Raw genomic sequence first — 22480 nt, 5'->3', positions numbered from 1 at the left:
ATAAGCTTCTTGAACCTGGTGGTCATGTATCTCAGGCTCCTGCACCTTCTTCTCAACGAGAGTAGCTTTTAAATCTTACTCTCTCACCTTAAACCTGTGTCCTCGGGTTTTTAGACTTGGCTAGCCTAAGAAAGACAGGAGCTATTAATTTTATCTATATCCTTCATGAGTTTAGAAACTTCCACTGTACAATATATGGCCATGGGTAGTAATCATGTATCGTCTTTTCGCTGACTGGATAGCATGCAACAAAAAAGCTTTTCACTGCACCTCTGTACATGTGACAATAGCAAGCTAAACTAAATTTAACTAAACCACTCAGCCTCCTAAACTCCTGGGAATAGTCCCAGCCTATTCAGCCTCTCCTTATAACACAAACCCTCCAGACCTGGGAACATCTTCAACTCATGTCACTCAGAGCTGGGAACATCCTTAAATCAAAATAAATCAAAAATGTTTAACTGTCATATATACTGGCAATGGAACAATGAAATTCTTACTTGCTGCAGCTTTAATGTAATAACACACAAACATACAGTATGTACATTAATCACTAATACAATTGTGTACAAATTCATGAGAGGAATAGATCAGGTAGTTGCACAATCCTGTGAGTCTCTTGCCCAGAGTAGGGCAATTGAGGACCAGAGGACATAGGTTCAAGATGAAGGGGAAAAGATTTAATAGGAATCCAGGGGGTAACTTTTTCACACAAAGGGTGGTGGGTGTGTGGAACAAGCTGCCAGAGGCGGTAGTTGAGGCTGGGACTATTCCATCGTTTAAGAAACAGATAGACAGCTGCATGTATAGGACAGGTGTGGAGGGATATGGACCAAGCACAGGCAAGTGGGACTAGTTTAGCTGAGACATTGTTGGCCGGTGTGGGCAAGTTGGGCTGAAGGGCCTGTTTCCACACTGTATTACTCAATGCCTATGTAAGAGTCGTCAGGTTTTGGCGCCATTTTCAAAGTCCAAGCTGTAGTTCGCCTTAAAGACCCGTTGCAGCCGTCGAACCGTCCATCCTCCGGCGAACCGTCGTCCCTCTCCTCACCCGGCCATCTTCAGCCTTTGTGCGCTGAAGATAAGACCAACCCGGTTCCTCTTACCGGGCCTTTGTCCAGTGTCCGCCTCTATCTCCGACTGTCTCCACCCTCCTCTCTGTTTCCCGCTCCTCGGGGTCGAGCAAGGGTCGGGTTCGGCGGCTTCCCACCACAGTTCCACGGTTCCACAACGGGCGAGCCAGAGCTGCAACCACTCAGGTCCCTTCACCTGTCAGTGTAGGCGCACCACACTGCACTTGTAAACAGAAAATGCCGTCGATACTCAGCAGGTCAGGCAGCATCTCTGGAGAGAGAGAAACTCTGCTGATATTTCTCTTCATCACAACAACAGTTTTCTATCTTTTGACTATTTATCCAACTCCCAGGTGAGACTGCTTCAAGAATGCTATAAAGCAGAGTGTCTCAGATCATAAAATCTTGTGTAAAAATATTTGCTTTTCTTCCTCTGACTTCTATTACCTATTATTTCTGTCCCCTGGTAATTGCCCCTTCTGCCATGGGAACACTTTTGCTTTCTTTACTCGGTCAAAAGCACATATTTGAATGATTCCATTAATCTTCCCAGCTATGAGGAAAACATTCTCCACTCTCTGCAAAGCCGCCTTGCTTAAACTGTCTCGTACATGTCCTTCACTCCTCCATCAAAGCTTTGATCGCCTTCCTAATGTGTAATGCTAATGTGCGGGACACAAAATGTCAGCTTATACCTAACCTGTGCTTTCTGGAGCAAAACACAAAGTGCTGGAGGAACTCAATGGGTCGGGCAGCATCTGTGAAGGGAATGAACAGATGACGTTTCGGGACAGGTCCCTCCACAGACTCAAAAGTACCTTCTGGAGTTTGTTGAAGCCCAGTCATTCTACTTATAAAATTAAGGCTCACATTTCTAACAGCCTAATTTGAAGAGCGAATCTTTAATAATGTCGAAATGTAAGCCTGATGAAGAGTCCTGACCCAAAACGTCACCTATTCCTTTTTCTCCAGAGATGTTGCCTGACCCGTTGAGTTACTCCAGCGCTTTGTGTCTATCATTAATAATGTTTTGTTTCAGGCAATGTTTCAAAGAGTGGGATAACGACTGCTCTGCTTTCAAAATCAAGTGGAGACCCCACAGGACCCCTTGTCGCCCACTCCATGTGCCCCGATGATTCGTGCCACTTTACAAATATAAAGCATTTAGCAACTCTACCTGTCACTTCAGAAGGACATGGTGAGATGCAAATGGTGATGGCACAAAGTATTGATTGCTAGTTCACGATGAACCTCTCTTTAACTCCACGCTCAGATTTTCATCACTGATACCTGGAATTCACTTCAATGTTACGCGGTCCTTCCTTCCCAGACTGTTCTTGGGGACCTCCAAATACCTCCAAATACCATGCCCTCATTCTGATTGCCTTTGGACATAATGGAGGGAGAATTCTGTGATACCACTTAACTTTACTTTAGACGTTAGAGATACAGCACGGAAACATGCCATTGCGCCCATGCTGGCCACCGATCACCCTGTACACTAGCACTATCCTACACACACTAGGGACAAATTACAATTTTTACTGAAGCAAATTAACCTACAAACCTGTACGTCTCCGGAGCACCCGGAGAAAACGCACACGGTCACAGGGAGAACGTACAAACTCCGTACAGACAGCACCCGTAGTCAGGATCGAACCCGGGTTTCTGGCGCTGTAAGACAGCAGCTCTACCACAGCGCCACCATGCCGCCCTGCCAGAAGAGCTGCAAATCTGCAGAATCCAGTACTCCAGGTGCTCAATTGTCTATTCGGCAAAAAGGAATTGCCCAGTAAATGAAAATAATTTAAGGCGGCAAAAAGCACAGACATTGTGGGCTGAAAGGCCAGTTCTGTTGCTGTACAGTTCTATGTTCTAATTCATCTTGGATAACATCACCACAAACAAAAAGGCATGGGAAAAGGACAGTTCCAAATTACTCCTCTAGCTATCCCATCAGGGGATAGACCTGAGCGATTCCATTGAAGACTCGGCAAGAGTTGAAGGTCAGTTGGACATTTGAAAGCTTTGGATCTTAGTTTAGTTTAGTTTATTGTCACGTGTACCGAGGTATAGTGAAAATCTTTTGTTGCATGCTAACCTGTCAGCAGAGAGATAGATACAATTGTGCCATCCACAGTGTACAGATACAGGACAAAGGTTTAGTGCAAGATCAAGTTCTATAAAGTTCAATTCAATAATCCAAGGGTCTCCAGTGAGGTAGATAGTAGTCCAGGAATGCTCTCTAGTTGTGGATAGGATGGTTCTGTCGCCTGATAACAGCTGGGAAGAAACTGTCTCTGAACCTGGAGGTGTGCGTTTTCACACTTCTGTACCTCTTGCCTGATGGGAGAGGGGAGAAGAGGGAGTGGCCAGTGACTCGTCCTTGATCATGCTGGTTGTCTTGCTGAGGCAGCTTGAAGTGTAAATGGGAGTCAACAGAAGGGAGTCTGAAGAAGGGTTCGACCCGATGTCAGAGGTTATGGGGAGAAGGCAGGAGCACGGAGTTAGGAGGGAGAGATAGATCAGACATGATTGAATGGCGGAGTAAACTTGATGGGCCGAATGGCCTAATTCTACTCTTATCACTACGATCTTATCATCACCTATTCCTTTTTTCCAGACGCTGACTGAATGCAGCATGTTGTGTCTGTCATCGATGGAAGGGAGGTTGCTTTGTGCGATGGTCGGGGCTATGTCCACAATTCCCTGCTATTTCTTGCGGTCTTGTTTATGTATTTTTATTTTAAAAAACAGATCACTTGGACCCATCAATCTACAATCTTTCCTTGTAGATTGTGCAAAATGAAGAAGGAGTTGTGAGCTTGTCAGAAAAACATTGTTTCCCGGCCTCCAGCCAAGTCACCCCCCCCCCCCCCCCCCCACCGCCGCGCACAGCTTCCGATTCTTTGAGTGACTCTGAGAGACATGTTTGATCTTCAGGACGTCAAGCGCGGCGATGACAGCGTTTGTCATCTAAACCCCGGTGTGACATTGTGGGAGGAAGCTGAGAGGACCGTCGTGTGGCTGCGTAGATGAAGCGTTCCTGACTCTCCCTCTTCACAAGCGTTCCAGCAGCTTCCCAGAAACGACGCTAATTAAACTGATTGTCCGAACTCTGGGGAACGGAAGCTTTCCGAGCCACTTCAATCAAAACAATCAAGCCCAGAATAAAAATCCAAGGAAACAAATTGCAGAGTTCTAAAGTCACTCCATTTAACCCCTTCGCTATGAAAGCAAACACAAAAGCCTCCGATAGTTGAAAGCCTGAAGCAAACATCCATTACTAACAGCAGCTACAAGCTCTCGTCCATATTTAAACAATCTTTTCCCTCTACAAATATTCTTCACATTTTCACTCTGCAAAGAACAAAAGTAAGGGGTGAGGGAGAGAATCAGGATTGTGGACATACAGACCACCTTCCCCGAGCTGGCCCCGCTGTTCAATGAGATCATAGTTGATCACACCTCTATATTTTACCTTACTTTAGACTTTATAGTTTAGAGATACAGCGCAGAAACAGGCCCTTTGGGCCACCGAGTCAGCACCAGCACTAACCTATAAACTAGGGACAATTTACTGTCTTTACCAAAGTCAATTAGTTATGTCGTTAGAATGTGGGAGGAAACCAGAGCACCTGGAGAAAACCCACGCGGTCACAGGGAGAATGTACAAACTCCGTACAGACAGCATCCGTAGTCAGGATCGAACCTGGGTCTCTGGAGCTGCGAGGCAGCAACTCTAACATAGCGCCACTGTGGTGCCCTAATATTATTTAGCATTGTTGCGCCTCATCCACATGGTAACCTTATTTTGGAAAAGAAGATTGACACAAAATGTTGGAGTATCTCAGCGGGTCAGGCAGAATCCCTGGAGAAAAGGAATAGGTGACATTTCGGGTTGAAAATCTGAAGATGGGTCTCGACCCGAAAAAATCACCTATTCCTTTTTTCCAGAGATGCTGCCTGACCTGCGAAGTTACTCCAGCATTTTGTGTTTATCTTCAGTATAAACCAGCATCTGCAGTTCCTTCCTACACATACTCTTTGAAGAAGGGTTTTGGCCCAAAACGTTGCCTATTGACTTTGCTCCATAGATGCTGCTACACCCGCTGAGTTTCTCCAGCATTTTTGTGTACCCTCGTTTAACAAACGTCTGTCTCTGATAAAATGCTGGAAATGTTTAACCGGGAGACAGCATCAATGGGAAGAGAAATAGTTAAATTTTCATCAGAAGCAATTGTCTGCTAAATGATTGTGTATCACTCTTCAAACCTTCCCATGTTCCAGTATCCTCAATCTTTAGATAGAGAGACTCTTGAACTTCTGCTGCCCCCACTATAGATTTTGGTTTCTTATTGCCATGTGCACCAGTGAGAAGCTATTGTTTGCTTGCTAACTAATCAGATCAGGTAACACTATAGATAGACACAAAATGCTGAAGTAACTCAGCGGGTCAGGCAACATCTCTGGCGAAAATAAATAGATGACATTTCGGCTCCAGACCCTTCTTCAGGCTGAGAGTCAGGGGAGAGGGAAACTAGAGGTATGAAAAGGTACAGGACAAATCAGAGCCAGCACCAATGACCTAGGAAAGGTGGAGCCCACAATGGCCCATTGTTGGCTGTGGACGAGGTGATAAAAAACAGTGAAACTGGCAGGGCTACTCAGGTGGGGGAGGGAGGGAATGCAAGAAATATTTGACACTGTACATGAACACAATGAAGCCAAACTCAAGAACAATTTGTAGAGCGAAGGGGAAGACACAGAGTGCAGGATATCATTCTCAGCATTGTAGTGTAACAGTTCCAAAGACTAAGCCCTATGTCCACAATGCGGTGGATGTATATCAAACAGTATCCTAGCTTATGGAAGGACCGTTCAGAAGCTTAATAACAGAGGCTGCTTCTGAGTCTTACACATTTTCAAGTTTCTGTATCTTCTGCCCAACAGGAATGGCTAGAAGGATTGACCGGGGTGGGAACGATCTTTGTGAAAGGTCTCTGGTGTGAACAAGAGTTTTCTGATGTTACACCCCAGAATAGGCTCTTAGATTCTCTCCCCTAGTTTTTGATTCCCGCAGCACATGAAATAATTTCCCAATGTCTGTTCTATCAAATCCTTTTAACAATGTAACTGCTCTGATTAGATCATCTGTCAATCTTCTCAGCGTGATGAAGTGCAGGCCAGGTTTGGCGAACTGTCTTCATCAGCACAAAATGGTGGGGGTGTGGAATGTGCTGACAAAGATTCATATTCCAGCACATCATTCGGCAGCCTGAAGAAAGTCTGAAGAAGGGTCCAGACCTGAAACATCACCTGTTTCTTTCTGCTGTTTGACCCGCTGAGTTGCTCCAGCACTTTGTGTATAAAACCTGCATCTGCAGTTCCTACCTACACAATTTGCCAGCCTTCACTGTCCCTCCATTCTCCACCTCCTATTACACTGACTATTTGAAGTCAGTCCATTTGTCCCAATGAATCCAACATTCGTTGCATTTCTGGTACAAATAGTCCACCTGCATATAAGAATGGAAAGCTCCTAATCTTTTGGACTATATATAAAAATATATAAAATCATAGAAAACACATCGAACAGTACAGCACAAGAACTTGTCCGTCGGCCACGGTGACTGTGTCGATCATGATGCCAAGTTAAACTAATCTCATGATCTATGATCCAGGGTGGCACGGTGGCACAGAGGTAGAGGTGTTGCCTTACAACGTTTGCAGCACCGGAGCTCCAGGTTCGATCCTGACTACTGGTGCTGTCTGTACAGAGTTTGTACATTCTCCCCGTGACCGCATGGGTTTTCTCCGAGATCTCCTCCCACACTGCAAAGATGTACAGGTTTGTAGGTAAATTGGCTTGGTATAAGTGAAAATTGTCTCTAGTGTGTAGGATAGTGTTGATGTGCCGGGATCGCTGATCGGTGCGGACTTGGGCCTGTTTCCACGCTTTATCTCTAAACTAAACTAAACTAAATCAATATCCTTCACTTCCCTACATATTTACGTGCCTATCTAAAAGCCTTTTAAATGCCACAATTACATCTGCCTCCACCACCACCCCTGGCAGCACATACTAGAGACCCACCACTCTGTGCAAAAAAACCTAATCAGCTGCTTTAAACTTTACACATCACGCCTCAAAGCTATGCCCTTTATTCTTTGACATTTCCACTCCGGCAAGAAGGTTCTGACTCTCTACCCTATCTAAGCCGCTCATAATTGTATATCCTTCCATGAGGTCACCCATCAACCTCCAGGTTTATGGAGAAAACTATCTAGGTTTGTCCATAAGGTCTCTCCTTGAAGCTAATACCCCCTAATCCATGCATCACCCAGTAAACCTCTTCTGCACCCTTTCCAAAGCCTCCACATCCTTCCTGTAAAAGGGCTACGAGAACTGCCTAGGAATAAGTAGGTTAATCAGGAATGAGTAAGTTAACCTATGATGAGCATTTGACGAAAGCTAACTATAATTCTTGTTGTGATCATAGAGTCACAGAGTCAAAGTCATATAGCATGGAAACAGGCCCTTTGTCCCAACTTACCCACAATGACCAACATGTTCCATTTACACTAGTTCCACCTCCCTGCATTTGACCCATATGCCTCTAAACATCTCTTATCCATGTACATGTCTAAATGTTTTTTTTAAGTTGCAATAGTCCCTGTATGAGTCATACAGCATGCAAACTGGCTCCTCAACCCAATTCGTCCATGCCGACTAAGATGTCCCATCTTAGCTAGGCCCATTTGCCCAAATTTGGTCCATATCCTCTAACCATTCCCTATCCACGTACCTGCCCAATCATATTATAATAGTCCATGTTTTTTTGTAAGGATTAGTGTTTACAGTAATTATAGGGAAACTTTTGGACAACTACCCCATGTAGTTGCCATAGATGTCCTGATCTTCCACATGGACCACAGTTGCAAACCTTGTTGGCAATAGCATTTAAATCATTAAATCAATGTACCTCGGTGACTGCCAATCGCCCCCCCCCCCCCCCCGGACATTCCTCCCACAGATTTATTTATTGAAATCATATTCTATGTCACTCTTCCAGGGAGATGCTAACTGCATTTCGTTGTCTCTGTACTGTACACTGACAATGAAAATTAAAGTTGAATCTGAATCTGAATCTGAATCTGATCATTCCCATGATGTAATCTTTAGAGTCATAAAGCTATACAACACGGAAACAGGCCCTTTGTCCCACCTTGTTGATGCCATCTAATACTGGGACACTCCCACATGCATAGCCCCCTAAACCCTTCCTATCCATATATCTGTCCAAATGTCTTTTGAAAGTTGCAATTGCATCCATCTCTTTGAGGGTTCACGAGTTCCGTAGTGAATACATTTGAAATATAGTGAAAGACTTGGATCGAGTGGATGTGGAGAGGATGGAATCTTCCTTTAGTTTACATGATTTCCTCTTCAATGGATACACAATTTCGCTGTACAATTTCCTCTGGTCTATTAGTTGTAATTTCTGCATTTATATCAGAATTCCAGAATTTAAATGTTGTATAAAAATACACCTTAGTGCTACTAAAGGGCCTGTCCCACTTTCCCGAACACATTCACAACCTTTTTTACTCGTGGATATTTTTCATCAGGCTAGAAAAACGTCCCGACCTACGTGATACCCCACGAGTACCTACGACTAGCATCACGACCTCCTACGACCTCGTGACAACCATGCTGCGAGTATGAGTCAAAGGCAAACTTGGCAGAGGTCATGAATTAGGTTGTGGAAGTGGGACAGGCCCTTTTATATGATCATCCAGATAGAGTACAATGTTTTTGCCATATTTGTTTTATTACAGTGCACAGTTCTGGAGAGAGAGCCTCATGTTCAATATTTCTGCATCATATTCGAGTTTATGTGTGTATTTTTAATTTTTATAATATATTTGTTTTATAATTCAGGAATGCTCTGTGCTGTGAAATATATCATAAAGAGCATACAAGGTCATTTTGGAATTCATGAAACTCTTTTTATAATTACATTTTCCAGGCCTTTCCATTATCGATATTTTATCATTTTAAGTTGATATTTTGTTACTTCCTATCAAAAGAACATTGATAAAATAAAATAAAAAGCAAATCAGTGTATTAATACGATCTTACCCTTTTAATCATTTCCTTTCATTGAAGTTTGTTTCAACAATAATTTGATAGGTCATATTTTCTGAATAAATCCTTATTTTTGAACCAACCTTTTATTTTATTCTAATATTTCAACACTCATATTAAATCATTCATTTAATATAACCCTGATTATAATTTTGGCACATAAAATAATTAGTGTAATTGAGAAGATAGTGATTTGTGTAACATATAATTAAACTCGCTGGTGGACAGACGTTGATGGATTACTCAATGTTGATCTTGCCGTGGTCGCTGGTAATAGCTAATCTCATTGCCAGGCAGACTGCCCACTGTTCATCTAAAACTCAAGGGTAGAGGGGTAGAAATATCCTGAGGTGGGATCGAGGAAAGAGAACAAGATGATAAGGAAACACAAAAACTGAAATATAAAGACACTGAAACGCACAGAGTAACAAAGCAGACAGTGAGGTAGAATTAAGGGTGGCACGGTGGCACAGTGGGTAGAGCTACTGTCTCACAGCGTCAGAGACACAGGTTCGATCCCAACCTCAGAAACTCTCTGCGTGGCATTTGTATGTTCTCCGTGTGACAGCGTGGGTTTCCTCCGGGTGCTCCAGTTTCCTCTCACATCCCAAAGACGTGCGGGTTTAGAGGATAATTGCCACTAGGGGATGAAAAAGTGTAATAACAAGAATTAGCGTGAACGGGTGATCGATGGTTGGCGTGGACACAGTGGGCCGATGGGCCTGTATCCATCAATCAATCAAAAGCAGAGAGAGGAAGAGAGATGGAGGATAATGCCATAATTTTAATGGTCTGCCCACAGTACAAGGCAGGTGATATCAGGCTGGCAGACAGCTACACTGCTGCCTTGATCTTCCTTTGACGAGATTAACGTGACATATGAACCTCATAAATGTCCAACTTCAGTTGAATACTTCATCAATGCCTGCCTCCCTAAACTACAGCAAAGACATGAACAGGTACATGGATAGGATAGGCTTAGAGTGATATGGGCCCAATACAGGCAGATGGGAATAGCCAAGATGGGTCAGCATGGGCAAGTTGGGCTGAAGGGGCTGTTTCCGTGCTGTGTGACTATGTGACTCTATGACATTTGGGCAGACTGGACCCATAATTGTGTCAGAGTCAACTGAACAGTCCTAGATATGGGACTGATATGGGGTGGAGATTGGGAGGCTCACCAAGAATGCTGGCACAGAAAGGGGCACCACAAAGCCCAACAAGGTCCCGATGGTCTCATGGGCAAAAACCTAGCATTTCACATGGTCTTTTCTCTAAATTATTTCACCTTTCCACAGGGCGGCATGGTGGCACAGTGGTAGAGTTGCCTTACAGCGCTTGCAGCACCAGAGACCCGGGTTTGATCCCAACTATGGGGGCTGCCTGTACAGAGTTTGTACGTTCTTCCCGTGACTGCGTGGGTTTTCTCCGAGATCTTCGGTTTCCTCCCACACTCCAAAGACGTACAGGTTTGTAGGTTAATTGGCTTGGTATAAGTGTAACTTGTCCCTAATGTGTGTAGGATAGTGTTAATGTGCAGGGATCGCTGGTCGGTGTGGACTCGGTGGGCCAAAGAGCCTGTTTCCGCACTGTATCTCTAAACTAAACTAAGCAACTAAAAAGTTAGAAATGTAATGATTCTTTTCTCCACTCTGTTAAAAAATCTATCAGTAAGAGCAGAGACCAACAGTCCATTAACCCAAATTCCATTTATTGTTATAGTCACAGAGTCATATAGCACGGAAACAGACCCCCCAGCCCAACTCATTCATGCTAACCAAGATGCCCCATCGGAAGCGGATCACATTCCCCCCCCCCCCCCCCCATTTGGCCCATATCCCTCTAAACTTTTATTATCCATATACCTGTCCAAGAGCCTTTTAAATGCTGTTAGAGCAACTACCTCATCTGGCAGCTCATTCCATATGCCCACCACCCTCTTAGTGAAAAAGGTTCCCCTTAGGTTTGTATTAAATCTTTCCAATCTCACCTTTGACTAGCAAGTGTGCCAGGGGTTATGAGGAGAAGGCAGGAGACTGGAGACGAGAGGGAAAAATAGATCAGCCATGACTGAATGGCAGACTAGACGATGGGCCAAATGGCCTGATACTGCTCCTATAACTTATGAACTTAAAACGTATGGCCTCTAATTCTTAATTCCCCTACCCTGGGAAAAAGACCCATTCACCCTATCTATTCCCCTCATGATTTAACACTCCTGTATAAGATCACCCATTAGTCTCCTGCACCCCAAGAATAAAGTCCTAGTTAATCTTGGCACTAGGCACATTACAGTTGTAATGTCTGGTTGCACACTTAATGTCTAAAGGCTGAGACCCTTAGATTTTCACATAGGAGGACAGGTAAACCTCTGCAATCTGCATTTGCACAGATAGACACAAAATACTGGAGTAACTCAGTGGGACAGGCAGCATCTCTGGAGAGAAGGAGTGGGTGACGTTTCAGGTCAAGACCCATCTTCAGACTGAGATTCAGGGGAGAAGGAGTCTACAGTCTATGGAAGGGTAAGGTGTGAAAACGACAGATCAATGCAGACGATGACAAGGATATGTAGAATGGTTCATTATTAGCAGATGGGAAGGTGGCAGAGAGGCATATAATCAGTAAAATTAATCAGGACAGTGAAACTAGTCAGAGAACTAGTGTGGGGGGATGGAGAGAGCGGGATTACTTGAAGTTAGAGATATCAATAGTCATACTGCTGGGTCGAAAGCTGCCCAAGTGAAATATGAAGTGCTGTTCCTCCAATTTGCATTGGGCCTCACTCTGACAGTGGAGGAGGCCCAGGACAGAAAGGTCAGTGTGGGAATGGGAGGGGGAGTTAATGTGTTTAGCAACTGGGAGATAAGTCACAGATAGGTTTATGCCCACTACACAACAAGATGAAACTTTACATTGAGTATTTCCAATGGCGATTCGATAAACTCCGAACCAACATACTGACAAGAAAGAATGATTCCTTCCGTCACCCTATACCAAATCAGCACGCTTTTAATATTGGCTCATTCTGACTATCAATTAAGGGAACCCAATTAAAACTAATTGGAGGTGTAGGCAGCATGAAAGCATGGCCCATGCTGCGGTACTAATTAACTCCTGGAGATCGGTACTCGGTTCATGTTTATTTTCAAGCTTAAAACATCGCGTGCAGGCTCTGCTTTAGCAAGTGTCAACTGTAGATCAGCCTGGCCTGTCATTTTGCCTGTGTTCTATCACATAAACAGAATGTTATGTTACAGCATAATATCCTAGTTGTCCTGACAACTGGACTATGAAATATGAGTTCAAATGTACCAGAGCAATGGGGGAATTTAAATTCAAGTAAATTAAATTAAATTGGAATTATAAAGGTTAATCAATAGTGAAGAGAGAGTCAACCATGTATAATTGTCATATGGTCCAACAATTAAATTCGTACTGTTTGATTATTAATTGATTGAAAGATACAGCATGGACACAGGTCGCTCGAGTCCACACCGACCATCACACTACTTCGATGCTATCCCACTTTTACATCCAATCCCTACACACGAGGAGTAATTTACTGAGGCCAATTAACCTACAAACCCACGTGAAACCGGAGCTCACGGAGAAAACCCACACGATCACAGGGAGAAAGTGCAAACTCCGCACAGACAGCACCTGAAGTCATAATCGAACACAGGTCTCTGGTGCTGTGAGGCAGTGGCTCTACCAGCTGCGCCACTGTGCCATCCTTAAGTATTTAAGTTAGCCCCGACCACATTTGTTTCGATCAGAGCAGTTCGGAGCCAAGTTTACGTTTTTATTAAAGGTTTAGCTGCGTTCTCACTTTGAACCTATTTCTACCTGTTGCAGGAGCTTTTAAAATTCACCGCAATGTCCCTGCATCTTGACAGGGGCATGTGCAAAGTTTTCAGATCTCCAATACTGCAGACTACAATGCCAGGCCCTGAGACCGTGAACTATAAGGATGCAGAGGAGGTTGACCAGAATGCATGGGCGGTACGTTGGCACAGCGGTAGAGTCACTGCCATACAGTGCTTGCAGCACCAGAGATCGAGGTTGGAACCTGACTACGGGGGCTGTCTATATGGAGTTTGTACGTTCTACCCGTGACCATGAGGGTTTTCTCCGAGATCTTCGTTTTCCTCCCACACTCCAAAGATGTACAGGTATGTAGGTGAATTGGCTTGGTGTAAATGTAAATTGTCCCTAGTGTGTGTTAGATAGTGTTAATGCGCGGTGATTGCTGTTCGTGGGCCAAAGGACTTGTTTCCGTGCTGTATCTCCAAACTAAACTACTGCTGCCTGGATTAGAGCGTGCCAGCTGTAAGGACATTGGACAAACGTGGATTGATTTATCTGGAGTGTTGGAGGCTGAGGAGAGACCTGATAGAAGTATATACAATTATGAGAGGCATAGATAGGTTAGACAACATTTATCCCAGCGTGGAAATATCAAAGACTAGATGGCTTAGCTTCATGGTGAGAGGGCTAAAGTTTAAAATGTGCGGAGCAAGTTTATTTGCACAGAAAGTGGTGGATGCCAGGGTCTGATAAGTTAATGGCATTTAAGAGGCTTTTAGATATACTTTAGATAGTCTCATGGATATGCTGGGAATTGAGGGATATAGGTCATGCCCAGGCGGAGACGAGATTAATTTATCTTAACATCATGTTTAACATCATGTCCCCCTCTCCCATATCAACTCCTGTTTGTCAGCTATAAAAACCTGCTCAACAGCGATAAGACAGAATTCCTCCTCATAGGCTCCAAAGCCACACTCAGCAAAATCAATAACCCCACTCTCACCATCGACGGCACCACTGTCTCCCCATCTCCCAAGGCCCGCAACCTTGGCGTGATCTTTGATTCCACCCTCTCCCTTGAGCCTCACATCCGCCATGTCATTAAAACCTCCTTTCATCTCCGCAACATCGCCAAACTCAGACCCTCTCTCACACCTCCCGCTGCTGAAAGACTCATCCATGCCTTCATCTCCTCCCGACTGGACTATTGCAACTCACTTCTCCTTGGCATCAGCTCCACCTACATCAACCGACTCCAACTGATCCAGAACGCAGCCGCCCGACTCATCACCCACACCAAATCCTGGCATCACACCACTCCAGTCCTCAAACAACTTCACTGGCTTCCCATCTCCCACCGGATCACCTACAAATCCTGATCCTCACCTACAAAGCCCTCCACCATCTGGCCCCCCCATATCTCACTGACCTCCTCTCCCCCTACCAACCCTCACGGTCCCTCAGATCCACATCAGCCAGTCTCCTCTCCATCCACAAGTCCAACCTCCGCAGTTTTGGGGACAGAGCCTTCTCCAGGGCAGCTCCCATGCTCTGGAACTCCCTCCCCCAACTGATCCGCAATTCCGTGTCCCTCACCATCTTCCAGTCCCGCCTCAAGACCCATCTCTTCACCTCTGCCTATCCTTAGCCCCACGTCCCCCTCCCTTTTCATCTGTGCATTAATTGCCTCATATTGTGTTTTGAATTGTATTCTGTCTTTACTTTGTGTATTAGTCATGTCTCTACTATTTATTTCATTCCCCTTACATGTTTTTCCTCTACCTGCTAAATTTTTGTAAGGTGTCCTTGAGACTCTTGAAAGGCGCCCATAAATAAAATTTATTATTATTATTATTATTATTGTGAGCTGAAGAGCCTGTTTCTATGCTGTATTGTTCGATCTTGTATGTTTCATGCAGTAACAAGGCTGCATTTTAGCGGTTGGCTTCCTTCCAGTTGCTATAAGAACCATTGATTTTCTGTATACTTTACATTGAGCTGTGACTCTGACAGGCTCACCGTGTGACCAATGCAGAGACATTCATAGAGAAGGACGATCGTGAAATGCAGCGCGACTCTAATTCCCATCTGAACTCTGACATTTTCAATGTCTGTGTCTTGACCATAGCAAGGTGTCAGTGAAATCAACGGTTCAATGCCAAGAATATAATAATCACAATAATCTAACCGCAGAGTCATACAGCACGGACATAGGCCCTTTGGCCCAACACATGCATGCCGACCACGATGCCTCATCCAAGTTAGTCCCACTTGCTTGCGTTTGGCCCACATCCTTCTAAACCTTGAGACCCAGGTTCGATCCTGTCTACAGGTGTTGTCTGCACGGACTTTGCACGTTCTCCCTGTGACTAAACTTTCAAAAAGTACAGTAGGTAGGCAGTTCTTATCATGGTCTTAATTTCCAATTACAGAGTCCTAGCATCATACAGCATGAAAATAGGCCCTTTGGCCCAATTTGTCCACACCGGCCAAGATACTACATCTAATCTAGTCCCAGTTGCTTGCGTTTGGCCCATATCCCTCTAAAGCCTTCCTATCCAGATATCTTTTAAATGCCATTATAGTACCCACCTCAATTACCCCCTCTGGCAGCTCTATCCATATACCAACCACCCACTCTGTAAAAAGTTGCCTCTCAGGTTCCGATTATATCTTTCATCTTAAACCTATGTCCTCTGGTTCTTGCCTCTCTGGTTAAAACCCTATCTATTCCCTTCATGATTTTATACACCTCTATAAGATCGGTTCTCAGCCCCCTGCGCTCCAGGGAATAAAACATGCGGGTTTGTAGGTTAATTGGCCGTCTCTAAATTGCCCCGTACTCAGGGAGTGGATGTGAAAGCAAGAGAACATAGAACTAGTGTGAACTGGTGAATGATGCTTGGTATGTACTCCATGGGCCTGTTTCCATGCTGTATCTCTAAACTAAACTAAATCTTATCCCTACTGTTAATCTATGTCGTCGGTTTTTTGACTCCCCTACCCTGATACAAAGACTTGGCATTCACCCTATCTATTCCCCTCACGATTTTATGCACCTCAAAAAAGATTACCCCTCAGGTTCCCATTAAATCATCCCCCCCTGACCTTAAACCTATGTTCTCTATTCCTACAAGTTCCGTTATAGGAGTAGAAATAGGCTATTCGGCCCATCGAGTCTACTCCGCCATTCAATCATGGCTGATCTCTGCCACCTAATCCCAATTTCCTGCCTTCTCCCCATAACCCCAGACACCCGTTCGAATCAAGAACTTGTCTATCTTTGCCATAAAAATATCCACTGACTTGGCCTCCAAAGCCCTCTGTGGCAGAGATCCACAGATTAACTACCCTCTGACTAAAGATGTACCTCCTCACCTACTTTTTAAAGAGCGCCCTTTAATTCTGAGACTATGATCTCTGATCCTAGAGTCTCCCACCAATGGAAACATCTTTTCCACATCCACTCTATCTATGCCTGCCATTATTCTGTAAGTTTCAATGAAGTCCCACCCCTCAACCTTGTAAACTCCAGCAAGTAGAAGCCCAGTGCTGTTAAATACCCATCATATACTAACCCGCTCATTCCTGGAATCATTCCAGAGCCAGCACATCTTTCCTCAGATATGAGGCCCAAATTTGCTCACAGTACTCCAAATGCGGTCTGACCAGCGCCTTATAGAGTCTACTCTGGGCAAGAGACTCTGTGTGTTTACCCAATCTATTCCTCTCACGCTTTTATTCACATCTGTAAGATTACTCCTCATCCTCCTGCAGTCCAGGGAATAGAGTCCTAGCCTGCTCAACCTCTCCCTGTTGCTCAGCCTTCGCGACCTGGCAACATCCTCGTAAATCTCCTCTGCAAGTATCCAAGAACCCAGCTCCCTGACCAAATAACAACTCGCGTCAAAAATCAAGTCATGCGTTCTGGACCCAAACTTATCATCACCAGATTCTTGGCTCCCTAACTATGATGCCCGAATTGATGGGGAAATATTGGGCGTTGAAATAGAAGATGTAAGCCAAGGTAGACAAAAATGCTGGAGAAACTCAGTGGGTGCAGCAGCATCTATGGAGCGAAGGAAATAGGCAATGTTTCGGGCCGAAACCCTTCTTCAGACTGATGTAAGCCAAGGATGGGAAAGCAGAAAATATCGCACAAATACTCAGTGGGCCTAGCAGCATTCGAGGGGAGATAAGCCGATTATTTACTGAACCACCAAAAATGATCCATTCACCGTAGACGCTGCCTGACCTTCTGAGTATTTCTGAAGTTTTCTGTTGTTATTTTTGCATTCCAGCAACTGCATTCAATATTTCTGCATAATGAACTGCAGGAACCATTAATTACCAAAGATCCCTGAAGCTGTGGTTCCATATGATGAGGAGGAACACCTGCTGAAGTGCCGTATGCAGTAATAATATTCCTCCGTTTATGTCACTGGAGAGCTAATTTCTCTGCAAACACTGGCTTACAACCCCACTGGTTGTTCGTGTTTCAACTGACTGTGGCCCTAGCAATTTAGCTGTTCTCTTAGGTAGCCTTATTTATTCCCTTCGCACTTCCGAAATCGGGACATGTTGGCAAAAATCCATCTTGACAGAAACCTGCAGATGTGTCATCTTTCACAGAGGCTCAGTTAACCATTAAACACATGTTAGCGCTTTTACTGTAGTCTAGTTTAGCAATACAGAGCGGAAGCAGGCCCTTCGGCCCGTCGAGTCCGCGCCGACCAGTGATCATCCCGTACGCTAGCACTATCCTACACACTAGGGACAATTTAGAATATTTACTGAAACCAATCAGCCTACAAACCCGCACGTCTACGGAACGAGGGAGGAAACCGGAGCACCCGTAGAAAACCCCACGCTGTCACGGGGGAGAACGTAAAAACTCCGTACAGACCTGTAGTCAGGATCGAACTCGGGTCTCTGGCACTGAGAGGCGTTAACTCTACCACCTCGCCACCGTGCCGCCCAAAATGAAAACAGACACTGCTGGAAAAAGTCAGCAAGTTAGGCAGCATCTCTAGAAAAAGAAATAGTCAATGTTTGGGTCTGCAATTGGGGAGGCGCGAGATGCAAGTTTGTTTCCAGTCGGAGAGAAGGTCAGGAAGGCTGGGGCTATGAGAATCCCTGTGATAGGATGTGTCAAAATGACTTAATGGCAACAATTACCAGCCCACTAAGCTTCCTGGTCAGAATAAGGTGTCGTCAATGGTAAAATTGTGAGGGCCTGCCTCATATATAGTATTGTGGCACAGTGACGCAGTGTTAGAGTTGCTGCCTAATTGTGCCAGAGACCCGAGATCGATCTTGACTACAGTTGCTGACTGTACGGAGTTTGTATGTTCTCCCTGTGACCCCGTGGGTTTTCCCTGAGTGCTCCAGTTTCCTCCCACACTCCAACGACATACAGGTTTGTAGGTTAATTGGCTTTAGTAAAAATAGTAAATTGTTAGTTTGTTTAAAACGCTCTTCACCATGTTTTCTCTTCACCATTCACGGCGATTGCAACTGACATCCACTCTCCTCTTAGTGCACGGACAGAGACTAAATCCAACAGCTTCTGTCAGATGCAGGAGATCCCAATGGTTTCACTAGACGGCATAGATAGTGTTCCCCAGAGTTCCTGTTGTATCAGTATCTCGATCTGCCTGTGGATATGTAATCCACATAATGATGAGCACACCCACACTACAGCTCAGAGTGTTACATTGCATTTGCAACAGACACTATGACCAGAAACAGAGTTGCTGCCTTACAGCACTAGAGCCCCGGGTTCGATCCTGACCTTGGGTGCTGTCTTTACGGAGTTTGTACGTTCTCCCCGTGACCACACCCCATGGGTTCTCCAGTTTCCTCCCACACTCCAAAGATGTGCAGGTTTGTAGGTTAATTGGCTTCTTTAAATTGTCCCTAGTGTGGAGGATAGAACTAGTTTACAGGTGATCGATGGTCAGCATGGACTTGGCGGGCTGAAGGGCCTGTTTCCCTGCTGTGACCTCTGCTTCCCATCTCTGAAATAAACTGAACCATTGATGCACTAGGCTCTCCATTGTCTGAGTTTCTCGGGCCAGTATAGTTTGGCTATTTAAATTGAGTGATTAAATAATTTCAAGATCTTTGAAGCATCACTAAGTTGATCATTTAATTTCTATATAATGGAATCACGGAGTCAGACAGCACAGAAACAGGTGTAGTGGCACACAATGTCTGTGCCAAACATGATGCCAAGTTAAACCATCGACTCCATCTACACTTCACGCTGCCTCGGGAAAGCAGCCAACATCATTAAAGACTTGTACTGCCCCGGTCATTCCTTCTTCTCCCTGCTCCCGTCTGGCAGAAGGTACGGAAATGTGAGAACACTCAAAAACACGGCAGACTCAAAAACACCTCCTTCCCCTCTGTTATCAAGCTTGTGAAAAGTCCTTCCATAAGCTAGGGTACTGTCCAATTCACCTCTACCACATTGAGGACATTGGACTTTGGCTCTGGCTCTGGAACAGTTGCACTACAATACTGAGAACTATATTCTGCACTCTGTATCTTCCCCTTTGCTCTATTTATTGTACTTGAGTTTGACTTTATTGTATCTTTAGACATTAGACTTTAGAGATAGAGCTTGGAAACAGGCCCTTCGGCCCACCGAGTCCATGCTGATCATCGATCACCCGTATACTAGCTTTATGTTATCCCACTTTCCCATCCTACACACGAGGGACAATTTACAGAAGCCAATTAACATACAAATCTGTATGTCTTTGGAGTGTGGGGAAAAAACCCAAACAGTCACGTGAAGAACATACAAACTCCGCACGGACAGCACCCGAGGTCAGCATCAAACCCAGGTCTTCGGCGCTGTAAGGCAACAACTCTACCGCTACGCCACCGTGCCGCCCTCAATCTGTGTATAGTATTATTTGTGGATAGTATTATTGGGTCAGTTTGGATAACGTGCAAAATAAAACGTTTTACTGTACCTCGGTACAGGTGATAATAATAAAACAAACCTAAACTAATCTCCTCTGCCTGTACTTGATCCGTATCCCCACCATTCCGAAAGAAATTCATCCTCATCTCCTTCCTACAGGTACGTCCTTCTATTCTGAGGCTGTGGTCTCTGGTCCTGGACTCTCCCAGTAGTGGAAAAGTCCTCTCCACATCCACTCAACCCAAGTCTTTCACTATTCAATAACTTTCAATGAGGTCCCCCCCATCCTTCTAAATTGTAGCGAGTACAGGCCCAGTGCCGACAAACATTCATCATACTTTAACCCAATCATTCCTGGGATCATTCTCGTAAACCTACTCTGGACCCTCTCCAACGCTAGCACATCCTTACTCAGATATGGGGTGGTGGGTGGTGGAACAAGCTGCCAGAGGAGGTGGTAGAGGCTGGGACTAACCCAATGTTTAAGAAACAGTTAGACAGGTACATGGAAAGGACAGATTTGGAGGGATATGGACCAAACACGGGCAGGTGGGACTAGTGTAGCTGGGACATGTTGGCCGGTGTGGGCAAGTTGGGCTGAGGAGCCTATTGCCACACTGTATCACTCGATGATTCCATGACTCTATAACTCATTAACCGTCCAGCAAAACTGAAAGTGTTGGATGTACTTAGCAGGTCAGGCAGCATCTATGGAGGGAATGGAAGGCAATAATTTACATTAGGACTCTCTCTCAGACCCTCTCTTTCCTCCTATGACCAGGTTTTTTGTCGGTTCGGCCTTAAAGTCTTTCACTGTATTAGGTTTATTTATTATTGTTTATTATCATTTATTATTGTTACACATGACAGTAACAAATAAACCTAAACCCTTGAAAGGGTTCAGAGAAGATTCATCCGGATGTTGCCAGGACTTGAGGGCCTGAGCTATAGGGAGAGGTTGAGCAAGCTAGGGCTTTATATATTGGAGTGCAGCAGGATGAGGGGTGATCTTATAGAGGTACACAAAATCATGAGAGGAATAGATCGAGTTGACGCGCAGAGTCTCTTGCTCAGAGTAGGGGAATCGAGCACCAGAGAACATTGGTTTAAGTTGGGGGGGGGGGGTACAATTTTTATACAAAGGGTGGTGGGTGTATGGAACACGCTCCCAGAGGAGGAGGTAGTTGAGGTAGGTACTATCGCAATGTTTATGAAACATTTAGACAAGTACAAGGATAGGACAGGCTTAGAGGGATTTGGGCCAAACACAAGCAGTGGGACTAGTTTAGATGGGGCATGTTGGTCGGCATGGGCAAGTTGGGCCGAAGGGCCTGTTTGCACTTTGTATCACTTTATGACTTTATGATTCTATGACCTAAACCTCAAACTTTTTTTCAAACCTGCTGCCAACATTTATACCTACACCTGTACATCATTTAACAGAGTTCTTTGGAGGTTTTTTTGCTGGATAATTGATCCCTGTGTAATTCAAGTTGTATTGTGTTTTCAAGTCACATTACTTCAAGTTTGTGCGGCTGCAGAAAGTTCAGCCATGGAGACGGCAAGTTCAGTTTCACAAAATATCAAACATGATCAGTGCTGGGAGGAAATGTATGACTCACAGTCCCGGAGTTCGAGACACTGACCAGCATGGGGTGTTCACAAAAAGAGGGAAAATGGTGTGAAGTTATTAATTATCAGCTTGCTCAGAAAGGAACCTTGAGCCAGCATCAAACAATGTTCCCACGGCTCTCATGGAAAAACAGGAAGCGCCTTTGCAAACAAAATGCTTCTAAATCGTGGCTGGAAAGGGAGCAGAGAAGGATGTTGCCAGGACTTGAGGCACCAAAGCTATAGGGAGAGGTTGTACAGGCTAAGACTTTATTCCTTGGAGAGCAGGAGTCTGAGGGGGTGATTTTATAATAATGGATGGGATTTATATAGCGCCTTTCTAATACTCAAGACGCTTTACATCGCATTATTCATTCACTCCTCAGTCACACTCGGTGGTGGTAAGCTACTTCTGTAGCCACAGCTGCCCTGGGGCAGACTGACGGAAGCGTGGCTGCCAATCTGCGCCTACGGCCCATCCGACCACCACCAATCACTCACACACATTCACACACAGACAAAGGTGGGTGAAGTGTCTTGCCCAAGGACACAACGACAGTATGCACTCCAAGCGGGATTCGAACCGGCTACCTTCCGGTTGCCAGCCGAACACTTAGCCCATTGTGCCATCTGTCGTCCCAAAGAGGCCCCGACCACGGGTGAACATCAGAGGAAGATGACTGACTTTGGTGCCTTCCCTCACAGTGGGAAACTTTTGATTCTGCTGTGTGGGGAAGGTTTATGTTGAACTCTATCGTGTGTTGTGTTCTTTATTTTATTGTATGGCTGCATGGTGATCACATTTCACTGTGCCAACTGGCACATGTGACAAATAAATGTATCTTGTGAACAAAATTATGAGAGGAATAGATTGGGTAGACACACAGAGTATCT

This window comes from Amblyraja radiata, chromosome 25 (assembly GCF_010909765.2).
Source record: "Amblyraja radiata isolate CabotCenter1 chromosome 25, sAmbRad1.1.pri, whole genome shotgun sequence".
Lineage (NCBI taxonomy): Eukaryota > Metazoa > Chordata > Chondrichthyes > Rajiformes > Rajidae > Amblyraja > Amblyraja radiata.
This window is presented reverse-complemented; position numbering follows the sequence as displayed.